The 22,307-nt window shown below is 41.3% G+C and overlaps 1 protein-coding gene across 3 annotated transcripts in view; it reads left to right on the forward strand.

Moving 5' to 3' along the window:
- The first annotated feature begins 10,067 nt into the window (after positions 1–10,067).
- SIPA1L2 (signal induced proliferation associated 1 like 2) overlaps positions 10,068–22,307 on the forward strand; it is a 126,495-nt gene continuing 114,255 nt past the window's right edge. For all 3 annotated transcript variants that reach the window (XM_041485498.1, XM_041485499.1, XM_041485500.1), the window contains exon 1: positions 10,068–10,195. The gene's annotated coding sequence lies outside the window, so the exon portion shown is untranslated. The remainder of the gene's footprint in view (positions 10,196–22,307) is intronic.

Here is a 22,307-nt window from a genome sequence, read left to right on the forward strand (position 1 = left end):
TCCTAATACAGTCATTGTTGCACCACAAAATTTAGAAGATAGTATCTAACAAAATACCAACCTTTCAAAGCAACAATAATTAGGAGATTACCTGAGTATCACTACTTCATTTACCAAGTCTGTGAAGAACTGGAAACTCAATCCACATGCCTGCTCATTTTTGGTTATTATGCTGAAAGTAATTACATTATCAACCAACCAGTCAAACAGGCAAAAACCCATGGTGAATGCTACCATTACACAGAACTATTTAATGGATGAATGACCTTTTCATTTCACCAGCATTGGACTTGTAAAATGAAGCAAAAGCAGAAAAACCATGAAAAAAGGGGATGGAGATGCTTGCTTTGTCGTGAGGCACCATGCAAAGACACGCTTTTGACCAAGTTTGCACTGAGAAATGCATTTGACTAAATACAGCCCTGCATGGATCTTTGTGCCCTGAAAGCACCATAGCCCTGTGATTGTTGCTCTACCAGACTGCACAGACCCCTCAGGTGGTGCTGTCCTGCACTGCCTGGCTGGCACAGCTCCTGTGCTGGCACTCAGGCAGCCTACCCAGGTTTACATCAAACCCATGGTGATATGTACTCAAATGTACCCAAGCTCTGAACCAGTGTGACATTTTTTATGCAAAGAGGAAAAGCTGTGAAAGCTGTGTACCTTACCTCTCTTTCCTTTTCTGTCTATCAGACTCTTGGTGGAAGACTTCAGTACAAAACGCTCTGAGGAAAACGAAAATATTTCTATAACATCAATGAGCTTTCAATCACACCAAAAGAGCAAGGTTATGTGGTTGTCTGTCTGTTCCAGTTATCCAATGTCCACAGTAGCAGGCTGTCAAGTCCAGTAATCCATATTAAACAAGCTTCTAGCTAGGAATAGAAAAAACAAAGGTAACAAATGATAGAAGCAAGGGGAAAAAGAAAAAACCCCAAACCAGTTGATTTGTTCTTAACTTTCTCAATTACCCAAGTAGTTAATGATCAAGTAGCTACAACTGACAATATCAAGACTCACCTAAGGCCTTGTTGTGTCTGTCATAATTTCCCTCTGGTGCCCCACTAGTGAGATCAAATAGCCCGGAAAGCCTCTTTTCCAGGCCTGGCAGAGGGTGTGTGTCTCCTAGTGGCTGGATCATTTTGCACACTGTGGCCACCTCAGAAGCTGTGGGTAGCAGAGTTGCTCAAACTGACACAGCAAACTGAGCAATAAAGCCTCTGCTGTAAAGTTCCCTCTTGGGCTGACTACCCCAGACTTTTACTGCTCAAGCTTGTCGTTGCCCCTGCAAAGAGAGTTTGCCCAGAACAGAGCAAAGCTGACATTGCCCTGGCTCTCCTGGGGTGCCAAGCCTTGCTGCCAGAGTAGTGCAAATAGCTCATTGGTGCAGAAGAAAATCAGGTCTGAATCACTTACAACTTAAATGAAAAGAAGCCGGAGGGTATTTGCAAGGTTTCTTCCATGACCCGTTCATTTCTGAGCAGAGTGCTCAATGAATTCACAAGTTTTAATGCAGTGTCAGAAGAAACATAAAGGTAATGTTATACTACTCCAAGTGCCAGGTGCAGAGTCATAGCAGAAAAACAAACCTCACCAAACTGTTAGGTGACTCATGAGAGATGAGTCAGAAACTCTTTCTTTCCTGCTACACTGTTACCAATTTAGCAGGCTGCAAAACGAGAAAATGGAGCTGCGGATGACAAAGAACAGATAATTTGTGAAAAATGCCCGCAGCTTGTGGTGTGGATGAAACACAGGATACATCAATTAAAAAATACCAGGAGACACACTGTGTGGGTATGGGGTGTGTCCTGGTTCTTCAAGCATTTGAGCAATTAAAACCAAGTTATCATTCTTTCCAGCTGTTTTCTGCTGTGAGCAGAAGGTGCCTTCTCCAAAGACCTCTAGTAGATACCTTAGATACTAGCAGTGTCTGACACGAAATTAAAAGCAAACATGGATTATCTTGTGATCCTTAGTTTGCATCCTTTGTGAATTTTAGGGGCAGAAAGTGTTTTCTGCTAGAAACCTGTAGAATGTAGTGCTATCAGTGGATGTCATAGCACTGAACAAAAGTAAAAGTTCTGAGGTTATTAGGAGGCACAGGTTGAAGAATATTCACCATTTTTTCTCTCATGTGGGCCAGATTAAGCAGTGAAATGTATTTCATGTGTACATGATCCAAGAAAGGCTTCATCACCTACCTACATAACACCAAAGATAAAGAGTTAAATACAGTTTTGGGCCATGTGAGAACCATCAAAAGTAAGTGAATTTGCATTTTGATTACACTAGAAATGGTTTGGTGAGCTAAACAAATGACTTCTCTGAGATTTGTGATTCCTCCTATGAATTAAAATATTCTGTATTTCCACTCCAAATGGTGGTCAGCAGAACAATGCTATATAATAGACCCACAAAATAAGTCATGATTGTTTCCTGTCTTTCTGCTGTTTCAAATTGAATACTTTAAAATGAGAACTGGGAGATGTGAGATGGAATAGGAGCTTAGATTCTAATGGCACAATTTGAAAGTAACAGAAATGGTTCAATAGCAACTTAACAAAGATCCTTTCTTGCAGAAGGCATCTCCCTGGGGTTCTTGACAGTATGGCATCTACATTCTCCTACATTTCAGGAATTTAGAACAAGCTCAGAGGGAAAACAATTCAGAGAAAAACCACGAAATTTATTATGGGAAATGAAAAACAGATCATAGCAGAAAGCTCTCATTGCTGTATCTATTTCCTTTATAAAAGAATGGACTGAGGAGTAACACAGTTACTGTCAGTAAGTACCAGCACTGAGCACACAGTGTGAATGAACTTTTCAGTATAGTGGACAAGAGTATAACAAGATACATTAACTGAAAGGTAGACAGTTCAAACTAGGAATAAGGCACACATTTTTAACACTAAAAGTAATTGAAACAATGTACCAAGGACTCCAGTGAATTTTCCTTTAGTGAGAATATGTATATAATGACTAGAAATTTTTCTAGAAGACACGTAATTGAAACAAAAATTAATTCATAGAAGTTCAATGACATGTCATGTACAGGAGGTCAGAGTACATTATCAAAAATGGGCCTTTGGAGCTTTAAATTCTTGGACTTTATGGAACATTGAAAAAGTATTAACTAATTTTCTTCCAGTAGAATGTCCTTAACAAAGATCAATTTCTCTATCTATCAATGGATTTTCCATACTTCTCAGCACTGTCCTAAGTCTTTCCCAAATAAATTAGTTTGGTGTGGTGAGATCAATAGTGATTTCATAGTGCCTTCTCTTCTTCACCCTGCCTCAGTTATTGAAAGAACTATCTAGTCTAAATATATATAATCTTTTATTCTATTTGAGAAACAACCCCCCAATTATATCTCATTACAGTGTCTTAAAATGAAAATTTAACAAACAAAGTAAAACTGCCAACTAAGAAAAGCCAAAACCTTCAAACTTCTTTAAAAATTTGCTCTGAAATTTTTTCTATTAAGAACTAAGTATTTTTTTTAATTGTTTCGTTTCTAACTTCAGATTTTTTGGAGTTACATCAAGTGCAAAAGTTTTGCCCAGGCCATGTGGAAAATAATCTTTACATGCTTTAATTGCTCTGCTGATTTTCTTTCATCTTACAAAACTTGTCATGTGCTAATACCAAGTCTGGAAAATGTCAGTCCCAGAAGACATGCTTGTCAAATTAATAGTACCAGGAAAAACAAAACAAAACAAAATAACCCCAACAACAACAAAAAACAAAAACAAAAACAAAAAAACCAAACCAAACCAAAACAAAACAAAAAAAAAAGCCACAACCAAAAACAACCCATAAAAGAAGAGGAGTGGTCATGTTAAGAACTGAACTCAGTGACTCAGTGATAATTATAGTGGAATTTTCGTGCATATTATCATTTTGCCTGACCTAAGATGCAGACATTAAGAGAGCTGCCAGCAGAAGTTGTCCCGAAGATGTGCTGAAGCAGCCTGTCTTTTGCTGCCTAGACTGTCTTTTCTCCCTGGCTGACTTCATTCACACGCCTCATCATGCCAATTTACTCCAGTTTTTTTCCCCTTCCTCCCCAGCAGTTGGATGTTGCAACCTATTTGCAGTGAGGAGATTCCCTTACTGGGTGAACTTTCTGTTACCTGGCAGGAGAAATTCCTTGGGAATTAATGTGGTCTCAGTGTCTGTGAAACAGCTAAGGGATTAGAGATATCTTTTGAAGACACCAAAGGTTTCTGATAAAGACCACAGCAGCATTCTGCCAGAACTGCAGAACAGTTTTGATCCCATAAAAAACTGTGGGAGATTTTGCAAGTAGAAAGTGACTATCCATGTTAGCTATTGGTTAATATTGCTCCAGTCTCAGTGAAAAGTGATGTATACAATGGCTGCAAATGTCACAGGCTTTATGCAGCTCTACTCACACTGCTGCAGGGAGTTTATACATCACCCAGCATGACAAGGCATAAAGAATTCGGACTGGGAATATCCAAGGTAGAATGAGATTAACATGGTGCAAGAAAAAACCATTGTTTCCTCTGCTGTCTGCCTCTCTTTTTTCTCATCTGTACTCTTGAGGTTTTGTATCCATTAAAAGACCCTTAGGGGAAATCTGAGGTAAAAATGTATGGAGTCAGGCACACTCTTGTCCCACTGCCACTAAAAGAAGCCACTTGGTGACTTTCTAATAGCTCCTCAGCAGAGCAGTGCCCACAGCAACCTTGCTCTGCAACACTCTCACTCTTGGAGATACATCCACTTCCAGGACACCCTGCTTCTGCTTCCTGTTGCATTCAACTAGGGTGAACCTGGATTACTGTCTGAAGTGCATTTCAGTGAAAAAAAATGAAATAAAATAAAATGGCCTGTCGCAAGTGAAATAGTTCAGGAATTAGTGAAGTATTGTGGACTTATAAGAATGGTTTCTTTCCACAGTGAATGGAAGCCAAAATGGCTGTGAATCTCATTTCAGCATCTGGCAAAAAAACCTGTCAGCCTGGTTATAGTAAAGATGATAATATTATGTTGTTTAATCTTATCTGGATATGTCCCCTCCAGTGGTTTCCTGCTGGTAAACCACAGAGAAGAGAGGCAGTAGTAAGTAAACTAGAGGAAGTGAGATGAAATATAGTATGCTCTTTTGGTTAATAGGGGATTCATGTGAAGGATATTGCTAATTAAAACCAATGGTATTTTCTGCCATCTGGGCTTTCAAAACTAGTTTCAGAGGATACAGAGGATGTTTTGTTTCACTGAATTGCTCATATCTTAGGGAAGCCACTGGGATGAAATATTAGTATTGAGGTAAACTCTGCTTGCACTTTGGCAGCAATGTGTAAAATAAGCACTTTACAGAGTGTGAGTACATGGTTTCACCCATATAATGTTCAAATGAAAGGGCAGCTTGGGGTTAGAAGAACAAAATCCACTCAGCCTACTCTGAGGTACAAGAAATTGCCAAATCATAGTGGTTACTGGAATAGGAGCTCTTGTGTTCACCAGGCTACACAAGTGTGGCTCCAGGGCTGCTGGGTCTATGGAAACATGGAATCTGGGGATTTCCCTGCAGTGCTGACCTTTGGACCAGCCTGCGGATGGCATGGTGATTCACTGGGATCCTGTGAAGCCAGATCTGCCTTGCTGCTGCTGCTCACAGCTTTCCTCTAGTTGACCAGAGGGAGTTAAAGTTGCTCCAAAGACCTAGCCAGAATTCCCAAACAGAGCACCTCACCTCATTAACTGCATCAGGAAATACTGAGCAACCTCAGCAAAAAGATTTGTGAGTGAGATGACATCTTTATGCATCAGTGAAATCTTGTGCTCAGCACGCACTTACTTCATCTAGATTCTAGGCTTATGCCCAAGGCTGAGGAAACAAACCTAAACTTTCTTCAGCTTGCCTATTTCTGTTTACCCTGTGTCAGCAAAACAAGCCTCATCATGTGGCTGCCGGATGTCTTTTCCATACCTCCCATACCACTTCCAAGGATCCCAGTTGGACCTACTTCCCTAAGAATGAAGGAAAAAGTCCACTTTTGTTGTTATAGTTATCTTAATGTCACTGGAAACAAACATTTAGTAGGCGATGTTGGAACAATTCCTTGTGTGTTAACAGTGTCTGAAGACTAGCTTCACATGCAGCTGAGCTGGGTACTTTGAAGTTAAATATGAACAGGAGAAGTGAAGAAAAGCTACTGCAGGAAAAAGTTGGCACCCATCTTAATTGGAGCTGCCCAACCTGTAGCCTGTGGGATGTCTTCTGTCTGATTTCTGCTTGCATGTTATTTATGTAGCTGAGCTGTTTTAATACCTTCTGGATCCATATTGTCAAAGGCTGAACTGCCTTGCTGTGATTTATCCCAAATCTGCAGCGAGTGTCCTTCACTAGGCCATTAAAACAAATACATGCATCCTGCAAAATTAGAACCTGAATGGAAAGTCAGTCCTCTTTTTTCCCACCCATTTCAATTGTAGGTTTATCAGTTTTTAGTTTGGACAAGAGATTCCTCTTGCCCGATTTGCTCTTGAGGCTTGAACATTCCTTTATTATTGCAAGAAGCTTCTGTTTACCTCTTTTCACCTGTGTTCTGGTTTCTGGCCCTTATTCTTCTCTTGTTGACTCCCTGAGGGTACACAGATGGTAGCCTGGAAGCCAAAAGGAATGTTACTGGAGGAGTGAGAGTAGAGTGAGAGAAGGAAAAGGAGTCAGAAAGGGGAAAAAAAAGTAAAAAAATAAATTAAGGGGGCAAAAATAGCAAAGCAGTGATCACAGGAAAATTCCAGACTGTCCTAATAGCAAAACCCTAATACGTATCAGTGTGCTGGATCTTGTCAAGACACAGGTAATGATTATTTTTGGGAATGCAACCTAAACACCATTTAGTGTGTTGGCTGTAAATGTTTAGACCTGTTAAGTAAGTCAGTTATCACAGTTCCATCATAAAGTACATTCTGTCAGCTGAGAAATCCTTTTTTTTTTTTTTAATTCACAGGCATTACCACAGTTTGTCTGGTCTTTAAGGGTAGACGTCAGCTTTGGAGGCACCCCACAGCAGAACATCTAAGCATTTCTAACATCTAGATGAAGCCCCTTTAGACAGGACAGTCTGCAGAGGGATGAATGCACCCTATGTGCAAGAAGGAGTTAATCTCACCACTGCAGTCGGTATGGACCGAGTAGCATTTTTTCAGAGGATAAGGAAATGCCATGACTTACAGATAAGATGTCAGGTTTTTTTTAAGCATAGTGTTCTTTAGGATAGTAGGTAAAACACCGAAATATTCTTGGAGGAAGCTGATTTGCATCCAAAGTGCTTTATAAAACGAGCCTTTAAAAGAAAACAGAGTAAGTATATGCAAATATTGTTCTTAGCATACAAAATATTGCAGTTATTAGTACAGTACGCTACCGCCGTCCTAAGTTTGCACGTGAAATGTAGCCAAGCTTATGAAAGAACCATTTAGCTGCACTGAGGGTGCAGGCGGGAGAAAATCAGCCGCAGCCTAGGTGGGTCAGGCACTACAGGGGCGAGTTCAGCACAGCGGAGCGAGAGCGCGGCCCGGGGCGGCCCCGGCGCGGCTGCCAGAGGACACCTGGCGGCGGAGGGCGGCTCTGGCCGGGCGGCGCTCCCGGAGCCCAGCGCCGGCCTGCCGGGCATGGGAGCGACGGCGCTGCTCACCCAGCTTCCCTTCGTGCTCTGCTCACCCAGCTTCCCTTCGTGCTCTGCTCACCCAGCTTCCCTTCGTGCTCTGCTCACCCAGCTTCTCTTCGTGCTCTGCTCACCCAGCCTCCCTTCGGCGCAAGAGATGCGGCGTGCGAGAGGAATGACAAGGAGAGAAAATTCAGCAGTTGCTGTGGAGTCTGTCCTCGGAGTGAGAGGGACTCATCGGAACAAGCAGCCAGAGCCCTCTAGCACTGAGGACTTGGTCAGCACGGAAATCAGAGACAAGCGCTGCCTGCCATACTCTGTGCACACTCACACCTCTCCCGATTCCCTCGTTTCCTGTTATATCTTCTGTTATTTTGTCATTTCATTCCGTTTTAAAGGAATGAACCTTCCATGAAAAACACTGCCTATAACAGGACAAAATGAAAAATACACCATTCCTTTCACGTGTGGTGCATTTTTCTGAGGCTTTTTGTTAGGACAATAATAACATTATTTCTGTGGTTCTGTCAGTACAGAGACAGTCTGCTGCCTAACTGGACTAGTGATTTTGGGTAGAAATTATAACATTCTAAAATAACATTTTAACCAAAACAAAAACACTTTAGCAGGCATCCAAACCCCAACTATGAATGTAATTCTTCCCAGCGCTTTTAATCTTGACACCTCAAAGTTTGTTCTAATAAGGCTACATGAATCTATGCTTGCACTTGTGATTGTGGACTGTGTTTCTTGATGTAAAATGTGCATTAAAGGAACTGTTAGATGCAATAACCCAAAATTTGGCCTTTGGATCTTTAGCATACACGTGGCAGATCCTTTCCACTATAGTCTTCTGCTCTGCTTCCAGCAAAAGATAGGCAATGAGGAGAAGTTTACTAGGCAGTGGAATAGTTGTAAATGTCAACATTCAGCCTGCTTGCCACAGCTGAGTGAACTGGTACAACCAGAAAGTTACTTACCCATGAGAGGTGGGTATGGGCGGAGGGAAAAGAAAGCAAGAGAGGACTGGAAAAACATAAAAGAATCCTGGATTGTTTCTGTAGGGTTCTGTAGGAGTAGACTTTATTCCAATGGTATTGCAGGCCTCATCATTTGGGGTAGCAGATGGGAGCAACCACATCAGTCCTGATAACATCTTCTATTTTCCAACCTCTATGTAGAAGTGGGTCCTATGATTACACATATGTTTTTTTTGCAGAACTAGCCCGCAGAGTAGAAATAGGGAAATTCAAATTCTGAAAACAGCCTTTGGTTTGCTTACCAGAACATGTGGGAGAGGTGGAGGAAATGTGTGTATCTAGCCATGGCTTATTTGGCAGGCAAACTAACCTGTTCAGGGCTGCACAAGACAGAGGGAAAGCTCCATGTTTCTGACCCACGTGAAACTTAAGAATGCACACAGGAGACAGAGGACACAGGGCAATTCCGAGAACTCCACTGCCATGTATTTTTTCTCTATAGGTATCCCCGTTTTCAAGATGTGGATAAGAGCACACACGAAAAGGGTGCGGACACAGCAGCCCCGCCGCAAGCCCAGAGGCTCTCGGACGGACTTTCGCTGAGGCAACGCACAGCCTGTAGGATGTGACACGGAGTCCCAGTCAGCCCGCTGCTCGCCACTCCGGGAGCTCCCGCGGGAAGGAGCCGGGGGTCTCAAGCACCCGAGGGCGGCAGAGGGGCAAGGGCAGAGGCTGGGGGCGGCCGGGCCGGGCGGCGTTGTCCAGGGTTTTGAAAGCGAAGAGGAGTGTCCGTGCGGGGCAGGTGCCGGTGCCGGGCCGCTCTGCCTCGGCGCTGCTCCGCCGCGCTTGGCTGGGCACGGCAGCAGCCGGGGGGCCCGGGCCGGCTAAAGGACCGGGCTCTCACCGGCTCGCTGCCGGGGAGGGCCCTTCCCGGGGCCCCCCATGCTCTGCCTCGCTGCGTCCCGCACCCCACCTGTTGCTCGCTTCCGATCCCGAGCTGGCCGCCTGTCCCCGGGGAGCCCCGGGGATCCCCTCCCGCGCCCCGCCGCGGCGGGCGAGAGGCGGCGGGGGAGGCGCTGTCAGGCGGGGCGCGGGGTTTGGGAAGCGCGACAGCGCCGGTGCCCATTGCGGAGTTGTCGGTCCCGCGGGGCCGCTGGAGGCGGGGCGGCGGGCGGGGCGGGGCTGCGGGCGTGCGGGGCCGGCGGCGCGGGTGTAGTGTCGCTGCTGCCCCCGCCCTCCCGCCGCCGCCCCGCCTTCCCGTCCGGCGGCGGAGCCGCACTCCAGACCCAGAGCCGGGCGGAGCGCGGGGGAGCGCCAGGAAGGGGTGGCGGAGGAACGAGAGGAGGAGCAGCGGCGCTCACGCCAGCCCGCAGAACCCCGCAGTACCCCGCAGCACGCAGCGGACGGCCCCCGGCTCTGTGCAGGGAGGGCTCCGGCGCCCCGCGGGCGGTGGGTCCCGCGGGAGGGGAGCGGAGCGCAGCGGAGCCCGTGTGCGCGGGGGGCATGGGGGTTCCGGGGCCGGAGCAGCCGGAGCGCGGGCAGCAGCGGCGGCCGCGGCAGCACCAGGTAAGGAGCGGCCCCCGCCACCACGTCCGTGCCCCGTGGGCGTGCGAGTGCCTTCCCTCCCGGGAAGGGCTCGGGAGCGCTTCAGGGAAGGGGGTGCTGTGAGGGCAGACCCATCTCTTGTTCCCTCAGGTGCCTTTGGGAGGGAGGCTCGGTTTCTCCGGGCTCCGCGGGAGGAAGGAGGTAGGAAAGCGGCGGGGAGACGCGGGCCCCCCTTCCCTAGCGGCCCCCCGTCCTCGCCCCGGCCGCAGCCCCCCCGCCCCGGCGGGTACCGTGAGGCGGCCGGGGCGACTCGCTCCCGCACGTCGCCTTTATAAATAGCGATGCGATCCGCCCCGTGGAGACTGGCCGCGGGGGCAGCGGGGGCGTCCGCCGGGTCGCCAGTCACCTGCGGGCGCTTCTGCCGCCGGGTGCGGCAGCCCGAGCCCCCCGCTCCCCTCTCCGAGTCTCACTCCAAGAATGATGGCAATTAAGGAGTAAGTTTGCCCGGATCGGACATCTCTGGGGAGAGCTGCTGCTCAGAGCGGGGACTATGCAGCGGGGACTGCCAAGCGCTTGCGGTAGCAGAGGAAAAGCCTCTTCAGCCCCTACATTTTCCTTAAATGATTTAAATCACCCTTTTTTTTTTTTTTTTTTTTTTTTTTTTGTTGCTGGATACAAGGCGCAGGCTGCATCCTTTTACACTCTTTGTTATCTTGTAATATTCCCATAGCTGTTCAGGGGTCCGCTCTCCAAACTTGACGTTCGGTTCGTTCAATAGCAGCCAGCTCGGCTCAACTTTGCCTCAGATTTTATGCTGGTGGCTTCGCAGCCCTTCTGTGCCGGGTGGCAGTGCTCGGCTGCGCTGTGCGAGCCCCTGCGAATGGGAAGTAGCGTTACACAGGCTTGACAAAGGCAACTCCGAAGCTGACAAATCTCAGATATGGCTGTTAAGGTTCACGAAGTAGGTCAGTAAACTACCCTAGTACTTGGTGCTGCATTATTTTAATACATCTGTAGTTTGAATAGTTGCTTTCAACCTGGCTTTTCTAGAGGAAACGAGTTTTATTTTTTTATGATGCAAAAGACATGCAAAGTTAGATAGAATTGCACATGTAAATTTTCCCGAGCTCTTTTGTGCGCAGTTTTCACTTCTGAAAGTTAACACTAGATGGCTTTCTTATATCAGCTATCCTGCAGGGAAGGAAAGCATGTAATCTGTCTCTGCAGCCTGCTATTTCTGTGTTTGTCTATTTTTTTTTTCTTCACGTGAATAGTAAACTGTCTTCTGGTCAGTTCTGCACCGATGAGACATGAGCAGATCTGAAGTTACCTACTAGCTGACAGAATTCGTTGTTTTGATTAGCTCATGTTGCTTCTTTAGACTTTATTTTACATGTGTGTTACTAATATCTAAAGAAAGTTTGTTTAGTTGGAAGGTAACTCTGCATAATATTTACGTTGCTGTAAAGGAAGGCAGCTGGATAACGCAGGATGTTTGAAAATAGGGAAAAGCCAGTAATGCAGTCTCACTTGTTACTCAGTTTGATGGACTTACTTTAAAAGGGACCATAGTGCATTAATATTGTCTGTTCAGCTATTTTCCCCCTAGATTCTGTACGTAGCTACCTTAGACTGAAACGTTTTGGAGCTGGATTCAGAAACATAGTGCTTCACAGCCTGCTGGATATAGAAATGCCTAGGCTTGATGCCTTATTACTCTATTTCTTGTGTTTTTACAAAATTATGCCTTTTGTCAGTGGGAATGCATTATTTGCCCTCCATTCGCTTCTTCAGTGGTGGCTCTGAAATACTTAAATCTTCAAATTTTATCTTTGAAATATCTTGTATTATTAATGCAAACATGTTTAAATCATCAAGAGCTCTAATGCATTATAGATATTTAAACATCACTTAGGGTCCACAACAGTTGATTTATAATTTATGTAGCATTCATATAAAGCTAGATTTAGAGAGGTCTCTGAATGTATTGTCTTGGTTTTTCATGCCCAGTGGGTTACCTTAGCAGGTCATGCAGCACTTAGATGGAACCAGAAGGAATGCTTGTAAGGATGCCAGACTGTTTCACCAATCCTGTTGGATCAATTAAAGATCATTTCATTCATATATGCCAAGGATACAGTGTGAAGCTTAGAACTAAACAAAACCTCAGTTCTTTGAAGCTGGTATTTGCTTACTGTACATATCAGAGTATTTTTACAGGTTTAGATTTCATTTTCCTGAAAGAAAGATAATATGCTCTTCTTTTTGTAGGCATTTATGACATGCCATTACTCAAGTGCATTGTGAAATATTCTTGCAAATGAAGAGAATCAAATGAGGAACCAAGCAAAGCAGTGGTCAAACAGATGGCAAAATCATCCCCCTTTTTTTTTTTTTTTTTTCTGCTTTGGACTTTTATGACTGAATTGAGGCAGTTCGTTTTTTCACTTCCAGCTTCTACTGGACATAGGCATTGCACCTGAGCTCTTTATCTGCAGATCATCTGTTCAAACTGCAGGAGAAAGGAAGTATTTTCTCCTTGCCTTGCCTGGAGTTAGGATTATATTTAGATGGTTGGATGTTAAAATATTTTCGGTAGGTTGCTTCCTTTTACTGCTGAGAGATCTAGTTTGGTAAAACAGAGGAAGAAATGCTATGCTATTATGATAATACAAGTTACAGATTGTGGAAAGAGGGTGGGGCACTGGGTTATCTAGTTTCTCACGTTAGTCATCCAAGATTACCAACAGTAGCTGGTTTTACATCTTGAAATGAAATCAGGGTTTGACAAATGCTCTTTTTCCTTGCAATTTTTGCTTTGCAATTTAAAATGCTTTGCAATTTTCAAATGTTTGGGTAAGCTGGGTTGTGGGTCAGTAAAGTGGAGGTGGCTGTTTGTTTTCTGTATGTTGCAATATTGTCCTCAGAGTAGAATTGTTTTTTTGTATTAGGTAACATGCTTCATATCTGATTCTTTAAAATGTTGCCTCCTGCAAAGTCAAGACCAACTTCATTTTATCTCTTTATTTTCAGCACAATTTTCATCCTTTAATAAATCTGGACGGTTCATGAAGTTTACGGTAGGGGTGCCCCTCATAGTCTTTTTCAACCCTGGTTTTTCTACTGAATTTTGAGAGAAGAGTGTGAGGACTGTCTACCAAATCAAATAAACCAATAAGAAGAATTTATGAGGGAATTTGTATTTAGTAGATTGAAAAGTATGTTTCACAGTTGTTTGTTTGCTTGTGTTAAACACTAGTTGTTTACATAAATTTCATTAATGGTAACATTAATTCCTGATGACGTTCAGTGATGATGTCATGGGACTGGTTAGATTTTTAAGAATTGTCAGGATTTCACATGAATAGTTTTTAAAATTTTGAGGATTTCCCATAAAAAATTTTTTTTTTTTTTTTTTTTTTTTTTTTTTTTTAGTTTGTTGTGAAAGAGCACACAATGTTAAACATCTGATTTATCCTGACAGAAGTAAATGAGAGAGAACCTGCCTTCCTTTGTAGTAAAGCACTGACCCTGGATTTGAAGCCACTTTGAGGCATAATTGAATGAGCAGAAGATTGAAAAGGATTATTATAATTGGTGATACTCTTCTAGTTTTTAGTTGGACAGGACAGTAGTAGGCAGAAATGTCATTGTGATTAGTTTGCACCATAGTTCTTACTAGAAGATATGTAGGCTCGTGTTTGGATCATGAAACTGTAATTGCATCAGCAGTTAGTTACTCAAGATGTATAAATGGATTCTTTTGGTTTTCTGGAATTTCTTAAATAATGAGAAGTGCATACATAATTAAAGATTTTGTTTAAAAAAAGTGTCTTGAATCCTTGTGGAGGTAATGTTCTGAACATGTAATAAGTGTAAGCAGCTGCTGTCCTGTCTTTTAGAACATGCAGGCAAACAGCATTATTGGATTTGATGCTTGTAAGACATTTTAAGAATAGTAGATGTTTGAAATGAAGTAGGCATTTATTTTAGTGCTGTTAACTGGGGATTCTGTGTTCCTTTGGAAAAAGACCTGTAGCTACTTTTTTTTTTTTTTTTCAAAAACTTTTGTAGGGTTTGCAACAAAGCACCTAAGGGAATAGCAGAAGGTTTTTTTCTCTTCTTTTTTTTTTTTTTTTTTTAGCTGCGACATGTAATGTAGAAAGATACCATAGCTATTTTTTGAAAGTGAGGGAATCTAGAAGGAGGCTAGAGAAGCAGTAGTAAATTGGCTTGTGGTAGCTGGGAGGCTGGAAGGTGGCAGTAGCTGAAGTTGTCTGGCTGCCCCTCCCCCTCAGCAGCTTAAATAAATTCTGAGCACAGGACTTGGAGTTTTGCCATTGACTTTGAATGTTTTCTTATATAATGTCTTCATTTTTTGTTCTGGATCCTGCAAACTTGCATACCCAGCTCTGCAGATATTTGTGCAATGCTCCTGTATTGTTTGCTGTTTCTTCTTTCCTCCCCCTCTCCTTGGCTGCCTGAATTCTCACTGGCGTAGTGGCTGTGGATTGTGATAATGCCTGCCTGCATTTATGTGTATCCTGTGTCCTCTAACATAAATCCCATCCAATTATTTTCATATAACTTACACCTGAAAAATCATATTGTGGAGTACCTATGCTTCAAAGATTACTTAAAAGATTAAGTAAAGCTCACATAAAACTCAACAATTTGCCCTTCCATTTCCCTTTAGGCTCACCAACTTTTCTTTAAACCTGATACAAACTGTGATAGAACCGTTTTACAAATTACAGGAACAACAGATTAGAATACCTAAAATGTTTTTATTAGGAAAGGTATTCTGAATACATCAGACATTCTGTGGCTAGTTAATTTAAATGGAATAAAATGTGTTTTAATACATCAATAAAATTTTTCTAGTGATTTGGCATTTTTTTGGTGTTTTGTTTTGAATTGCCTTTTCTTTTTTAACTCTTGTTTGTTCCATATATATGAGATGGAAAGAGGTTTCTGGGCCACTGTATATTCCATTTTGGATTTTTACACTCACTTCAGTCAAATCTGATAAATTGTGAAAGGATGTGACAATAAAATGGCACTTAAGGTGAGTAAGGGGAGAGTGAAACATTTTAAAGCATGTGTTGTGAGTGCACACAGTGTTAAAATATTTTTTTTTAGTTTTTTCCCTTTCATGTGGGGGAGTAAAAAGAAGTACTGAAATTAATTCATAGTTAGCAAAATAGTCATTGCAAAGAAGCAGCTCTATTTCCTATATTTTGTGAAGAAGGTATTTTGAAAGATGGAACATTTCAGTCTCTTAGGGTTTTTTCATGTTTGTTGTTTTTATTTATTTAATTTTTTTTTACCTGAGAGGTGCAAGTTATTTAATCATTCTTCTTCTCTGGCTGTTCTCATTTGTGGCTTTCTGTTCAAAACTAATTGCTTCCTACTTTTAGATACCTAAAGTACATTCAAGGAAAGGAGCACTCCTCTCCTTCTAGTGTTTTTTGGCTTCTCAGCACTGAAAATGAATACCTGAGATGTTTTAGCTTGAAACCCCATTGTAATACTAGTGTGACTCAAAGTAGAAAACAAGTGTGGGGGGAAAAAAGGCCAGAAGAGTGTGGCTGTGTCTGTTCATGCATTCTCATGCCTCATGTGCATATCATCAACAGTGTGTAAGTAAGCATATGTGTTTTGCTGTGCTGGTCTTGCTTATTGCAGTGCTGGCTGCTCTTGAAGAATTAGGAGCAGTTTACAGTGATCAGGTTGTCTGTAGTGTTGTGCTGTAGTAAAGTAAGCCTTGGCTTTATTTTGTGAGGTTGTCAGGACAACAGCTTATTATTCTTGCCCCTCTTGGTGTTTCCCAAAGCAATGGAGGGAGCTTTTTCAAAGGCAGTGGCTGCCTTGCCTCACTGGGCTGCAGGATTGCCAGCTGTGATTTGGGTTTAGCAGGATGTTCTGGGTTTGTTGTGTAAAAATTCTAATTGATGATGAATGCAAACCCAGTGTGAGAATAATTTTTCTTCATTGGACTAATGTAAAACAATCCATTGTATTTACAAACCCATGTCCTATTTTCTCCACAGTATTGTCATTAATCTTCTGTTCTCTTCCCTCTGAGGCTCAGAGAAAAATGTTTGAAATTTGACAGTATGGAACTTGTGATAAGAGTTAAGACAAGGTAGGAATTAGTTTAAAGATATGTCAGTGTGCTACAGTCTGACACTGGAGCTAACAAGTGAAATCAGCTGGGGCTTCTGTTAGGTTGAGTTTGTGATGTTTTTGACAAAAACATGAGATAAGTTGGCATTCAGTGATAAGCCACACAGTAACTGTTGAGGTGTTGGTATTTTGAAGAGCTACTGTTCTGTTCTTGTTACATGGTAAATTAGAAAAATAATGTATGATGTTAAATACAGCAAGCTAAATAACTACAAAGTCCTTCTCTGAATATGGTCATTTTATGTAAGAGGTGCAAATATTTTCAACTGCAATAACTTTTAGATTGTTGGGATGTTCAGGGGTGGGAAACTTGTGGAGGTGTTCAGCAGGGAAGATCACATGAAGAAAGTTTTTAAATAGCTGAGGATTTTTAAATTATTATTTCATAAAATATGCTAAAACATGAGACTTATTTTAGCACTTCTGTAGCCTCCTTTATATTATTATTACAGAGGGATTTTTTAGCTTAATCCAAGTTCTTTGATCTGAGTTGAACTGTAGTAGTAATTAAGTGATGTCCAGGTACTTAAAATCCTTTTATCAAAACTGTAACCTGTTATTTCAAGTTCCCTTTTCAGACAACTGAAACAACAGTCCATTCACAGAATCATTTGGCAGAGATACACAGGCATCTGCATTCAGTCCTGGAAGCTGCCTGGCAGAATTAGAGCTATTGGGATAAACCTGTCAATGTTCAGAACGTTTTCTCCCTTGTCTGGCTACCATTTTTTTGAGAACAGGCAGGTACTCCAGAGGTGGGTGTCTTCCTCCTCTCAGATCCGCTGCTGTTTCCATCCCCTCACCCCAAAATTTTCTTAGTATCTTCGTACATGTCTTTGAATCACACAATCTTGTTTGCATAGGAAACCATTTCAAAAGGTTATTTTTAGAGTTGTTGAGATGAGGTGGAGTAAATACAGTGATTGGTGTTATCCATAACAGCATGTGAACAGGTTTGCTCATTTCCCCTTCTTTAAATGTAGAATTTAAGCAGTTTGTCACAAGAAGAGCTCAAAATAGATGAAATAATCTAAATTGGTCGAGAACTGTACAAGTGGTTGCTCAGATTGCTACACTGGAAAACATAAAATATAAATTCAGCTCCAGTATTTTCTATACAGAATGAAGTTTCTACTGATAGAGCAGAGGGTTTTACTGAGATTCTGAGCCAGGCTTAACCTGGACCCTTGGAAATCATTGCCTCTGGTGGAGATTTCTGAGTGCAGGGCAAGCACTTTCATTAGTCTGTGCGATTGTCAGATTTGGTAATTTTGCTAATGTCTGCTTCTGTCACACTTGGAATGCTTTGTGCTTTTTCTCTGTGGTTGTTTAATCTTTGAAATGAAGTATCTAGGAGCATAACTACCCTTGAAACTTTATCTATCAGATTCTGCTGAGTCAAACAGGCTCAAAAATACTTGAGGCAGAGGGAGGTGTTGCACTGTATGACTGCATAAGCCTTATTTCCTTAGGAAATAAAAATTGGTGGCTATTCTTTCTCTTATACTGATCTGCAGCAAGTAGATACTACATTTAAAAAGTGTTTTCTTTTTACTTTGTATTTTACTGCTGTAGTTTTTAAAGTATTTTTACATATATAAGTTTAGTTATATTATTACAATAATACATTATTATCAGTGTGCAGAGTGTACCTCTGCCTGGCAGTGGGTGTACAAACTGTGTCTTTGTATGCACGAATTGCTAATTGAGTATCTAGCCTTGCTTTGTGGGGCTGAGTGTTAAAATAGGATATTTACATATATGTATAATAATAATTCTTTCTCCTGAGGAAAATAGATGCTTAATATTAATGTTTTTCCCTTTCTTATGTAGGCTGTATCAAACAGTATCAATATTCCTATCCACTCATTTTCCAGTGTTCAGTATGCCTGTAGGTCAGAGGTGTTGAAAGTTGCAAGTTAGAGATTTTATTTTTTTCTATGTCAGCTGTCTCAATTGCATCTCTCAGTATGTATTCTTTATGGCAGCTGCAGTAATCACTGCAGGGAAAAGTCATAGTAAGAAATATCTAAAATCCGTTAGGTATTTGTCTCTGTGACTTAACAACCGGTTAGAAGAATGGTTTATATTGTGGAGTTATTTTTTTCATTCTCAGCAAGCGTTGCTTTCTGTGGGTGGACATTTACTCAACTAGAAACCCCCTAAGTAGGGGTCAGTGTATCTATAGCAGCTGTAGATATAATAATAATCAATTAAATTGATAAATAACTTTAAACTTCCTTTAAGAAATTATTTGTATGGCTTTGTTTGTGTGAAGTCTTTCCTATTTCATGACTTATGTATAAGGTGGATAATGACTTTAGGTTTCCTTTGATGGGTGATGAAATTAATTTTTATTTTCATGGACTATATTAATAGATTCTGAAACTTAAACCCATTCATCATGTATGTTTCATACATAAACATATTTTTCTTTAGTCCTATGTTTTCTTCCTTATTAGGAAGGAATCTACTGGAGTTGTTTTTGTTTTGTGTTCAGTTTTGTTTTCTTTTTTTCCCTTAAGCAGTAATTAAAATAGCCTTGTGTGAAGTTTCTGAGCATCTTTTATATACTTATTTGCAGTCGTTGGACCTTTCTGTGTACTACTGAAACTGTGAATGCCATCAGATCAGACTTAATATTGCATATGGAAGTTGGACCATTATTTATTTTCAGTTTATCCAGGCTTTAAGCATGATTGTCAGGCTCAAAACACAACACTTCATGGTTTGTATTGCACCTGGAGACAAGTTACAAGTGGAGTACTGTATTGGGACCTGTTTTGTTTAGTACCTTGATCAGTGGCCTGGAGGAGCAGATGAAGTGTATTCCAATCAAATTTGCATGTGACATCACATTGTGGGAGCAGTTGACACATTTGAGGACAGTGCTCTGCAGCTGAGAGAGGCTGGTGGAATGGACCATGATGGACCTCCTGACATTCCACAAGGATAAATGCATCTTCCCACCCCTTGCCACAGGGTGGGGTGGGGAGTGACTTCCTGGGAGACAGCTCTGCTGGAAGGGACCTGCACGTTCTGGCACGCAAGGCAGCACGTCAGGCTTCACTGACAGTGACAAATGCCAGCAGCATGCCAGGCTGGATGAGCAGAAGCAGGGCCAGTGGGTTGCCAATACTCAGTATTCTTTAGGCCATGACTTTGGATACACCCATCCAGTTTTGATTCCCCAAATACATTGAGTAAATGGAATCTAATTCGGTGGAAAGCCAGGAGAATGAGGGGCTTAGAGCACGTAAGGAGAGGCTGAGAGAAATGGCTTTGCACAGGCTGGACATCAGAAAGCTCAGGGGATGCTTACCTCACAATAGCTGCCTTACAAGGTGATACCTGAGAGGTCATCCAGAACACGTAGCCAGGCCTTTACAGGGAAACGTGGCAGGAGGAGCAGAGACAGCAGTCACAGTATGAAACAGGTGAGGTTCTGATTTGGCACCTGCAAACAAAATTCACCCCAAGGACACTGAGAAGCTGGAATAGGTAGCACAGGTTGTCAAATCTACATCCTTTACATTTTTTTAAGACTAAACTGGGCAAAGCCATAAGCTTGTCAGTCTGAATACAGTGCTGTTGTGGCTTCCAGTGTGAATTAATCCATGAAATATCACAACCTTTTTTGTGGTATCAGTTGCTCTGATAATTGAGAATTTTAGTTGCTGTTTCAGCATAGTGTGATTCCACTTTATCATATTTCAGAATTTGTGCAGAATATTTCTCTATTACAATATTGTGAAGATCTTTTTATAAGACTCCTTATGGTCTTGCATTATAGGCTCATATTGTATATTCTGTGTTTATACCAGTGGACAAGAATTCCCAAATAAATTATTGGTAGTTAAATATTTTACAACTATAGAACTTAACAATAAAATAAATGCTTGAAGACAATAGCATGTCCTCTCAGGTTCAGCTTCAGATACACTTTGCTGACTTTGTCACTGATTAAAACATGTTTAGCAATACTAGAATTTGGATGTGTGAATTTCTATTGAGCAATTCCATTGGATCCCTTCCAAAAGATTGTTTTAATGTTAAGGAGCAGGATGTGAATTTAAAATTGGCTCTCAGCATGTCAAACTTAGATTTGTATTGGGTTCTTTTGCTTTGGCTGCTAATTTTAGTATGGTGAAACTTGTGATAACTTATCCTAGAGGTACCCATGTGGCTGGGGAAAAAAAATCTGTGATTTGTTTGAGTATTTTAAAATACAAATTAAAATGGTTCAGTTCTGAAAACATCTTCTGTTTGCACTTTTTTAATGTTAAGCCTTAACCTCTTAGTTTCATTCGCTATAAACAAGAGCCAGCAGGACCCCAGAAGCTTGAGATGATTCCTGCTCTTTCTCATCCAGCTTCAGAGTCGTTATGCTTTTAAGTATTTCTGTGTTTACCAAAGCATGAATCAGACCTTCAGATCCATGTTTTGGTTTTTAGAATCCATTTTATTAAGTGTTTAAAATATCAGGTGTTTGTATAACATTCAGCTTCAGTATGAAAGAGGTTGCAAATACGTGCTGAGATAATCAAAACAAACAGGAAAGGGAATGGGAAGAATTTCCTTTAGGGTAAAATTCCTTGAAGTTGAAATAACCATGATAGATAGTGTTGTCGATTGGCAAGGAAAGCTGGGACTTGCCTTCTGAAGATTTTATTTTGCTGAAAGTGGAAGAACATGGAAAAGCTCAGTCAGATGTCCTTTTTAAACCATACCTTCAAGAAAAAAAAAAAAAAGAATTAAAACATTAATTCTGTTAAACTTATCAATCTCCAAAATTGTTGCATTAAGACTGATGATAGGTACAGATCTGTGTCTTCAGAAACTAAAATTTTCAGAACTAAATAACTCATTAAGTTTAAAAAGTCTGTTCATTGGCATTTTATTTTCAGAGCAGGACTAAGCTTTTGAAATCAATCTCCTGATCTTTCCACTTAACAATATTTTGTTTACATGATGGAGAAGTTTTAGAGAATTTAAAATATATTTCTGTCATGAAACTAACTCAAATAAAATGTTGACCTTAACATAAAATGTGTTTCTAGTTCTGAATGCTATACAGTGTGACAGAGTAATTGAGAAATGGAAGCGAAAAAGAACACTGCTGAAGCTGATGTGCTTTACAAAAATTTAAGGTGAATATTTGAGAAGAAAGCAAGTAGCAAGATGAAACAAAGTTTATGAAGTAAACACTTATTTCTCAGTATTCAGGAAGTAAATATTTTCTCTAACTTCTTAAGAGTTGGACTGAATTATAAAAATATTGTGTCTTCATTTTGTCAAGCTCACTCAAATTGAGTTGAGAAATCTGAGACATGGTTACTCAATGGGAAGGGTGCTTAAATAAAATAAACAGAACCCACCAAACCCCCCACACCATTAAGGAAAGTGATTAAGAGCTGTTGTTCTGCAGTTTTAAAAGCATCACATTAGCTGCACCTACTTTGCTCTTTAGGTATTTTTCAGGCTTTTTTATGTTCAGCTTGTGGTGGAAAAAGTGCGTGTTCCTTGGGCTGTCCCTTCTTCTATCCTCCCTTTTCTCCTCATGAAGGCAGTACGGCTGTTACATAAATTCTTAATGGAAAGATCACAGAGCTCTATCTTGTAATGGTGACTTTTTCAATGTTTAATTTTTATGGTTTTTGCTTGCTCTAGTAGTTTGACTCACAGATTTGATCACATACCCGTGTTTTGGTTACTTGCACCAAAATAAAAACACAGCTTGCTATATTTGCTTTGTATTTTTTCTATTTCTGTACTTTTTTTTTTTTTTTGTTTAAAGTAGCTTTCAACAAAATTGAAAGTAATTGCCAGTAGGCTGATTTATAGCAACAATGTAAAAATTCTCATAGTCAAGCTGACCACAATAAAACCTTGCAGTTATGAGGTATTATGAAATGTAAAATCTGAGCTTCTAATAAAATGTTTA

The sequence above is a fragment of the Pyrgilauda ruficollis genome, unplaced genomic scaffold (genome assembly GCF_017590135.1).
Source record: "Pyrgilauda ruficollis isolate IOZ18807 unplaced genomic scaffold, ASM1759013v1 scaffold70, whole genome shotgun sequence".
NCBI classification, from domain to species: Eukaryota; Metazoa; Chordata; class Aves; order Passeriformes; family Passeridae; genus Pyrgilauda; species Pyrgilauda ruficollis.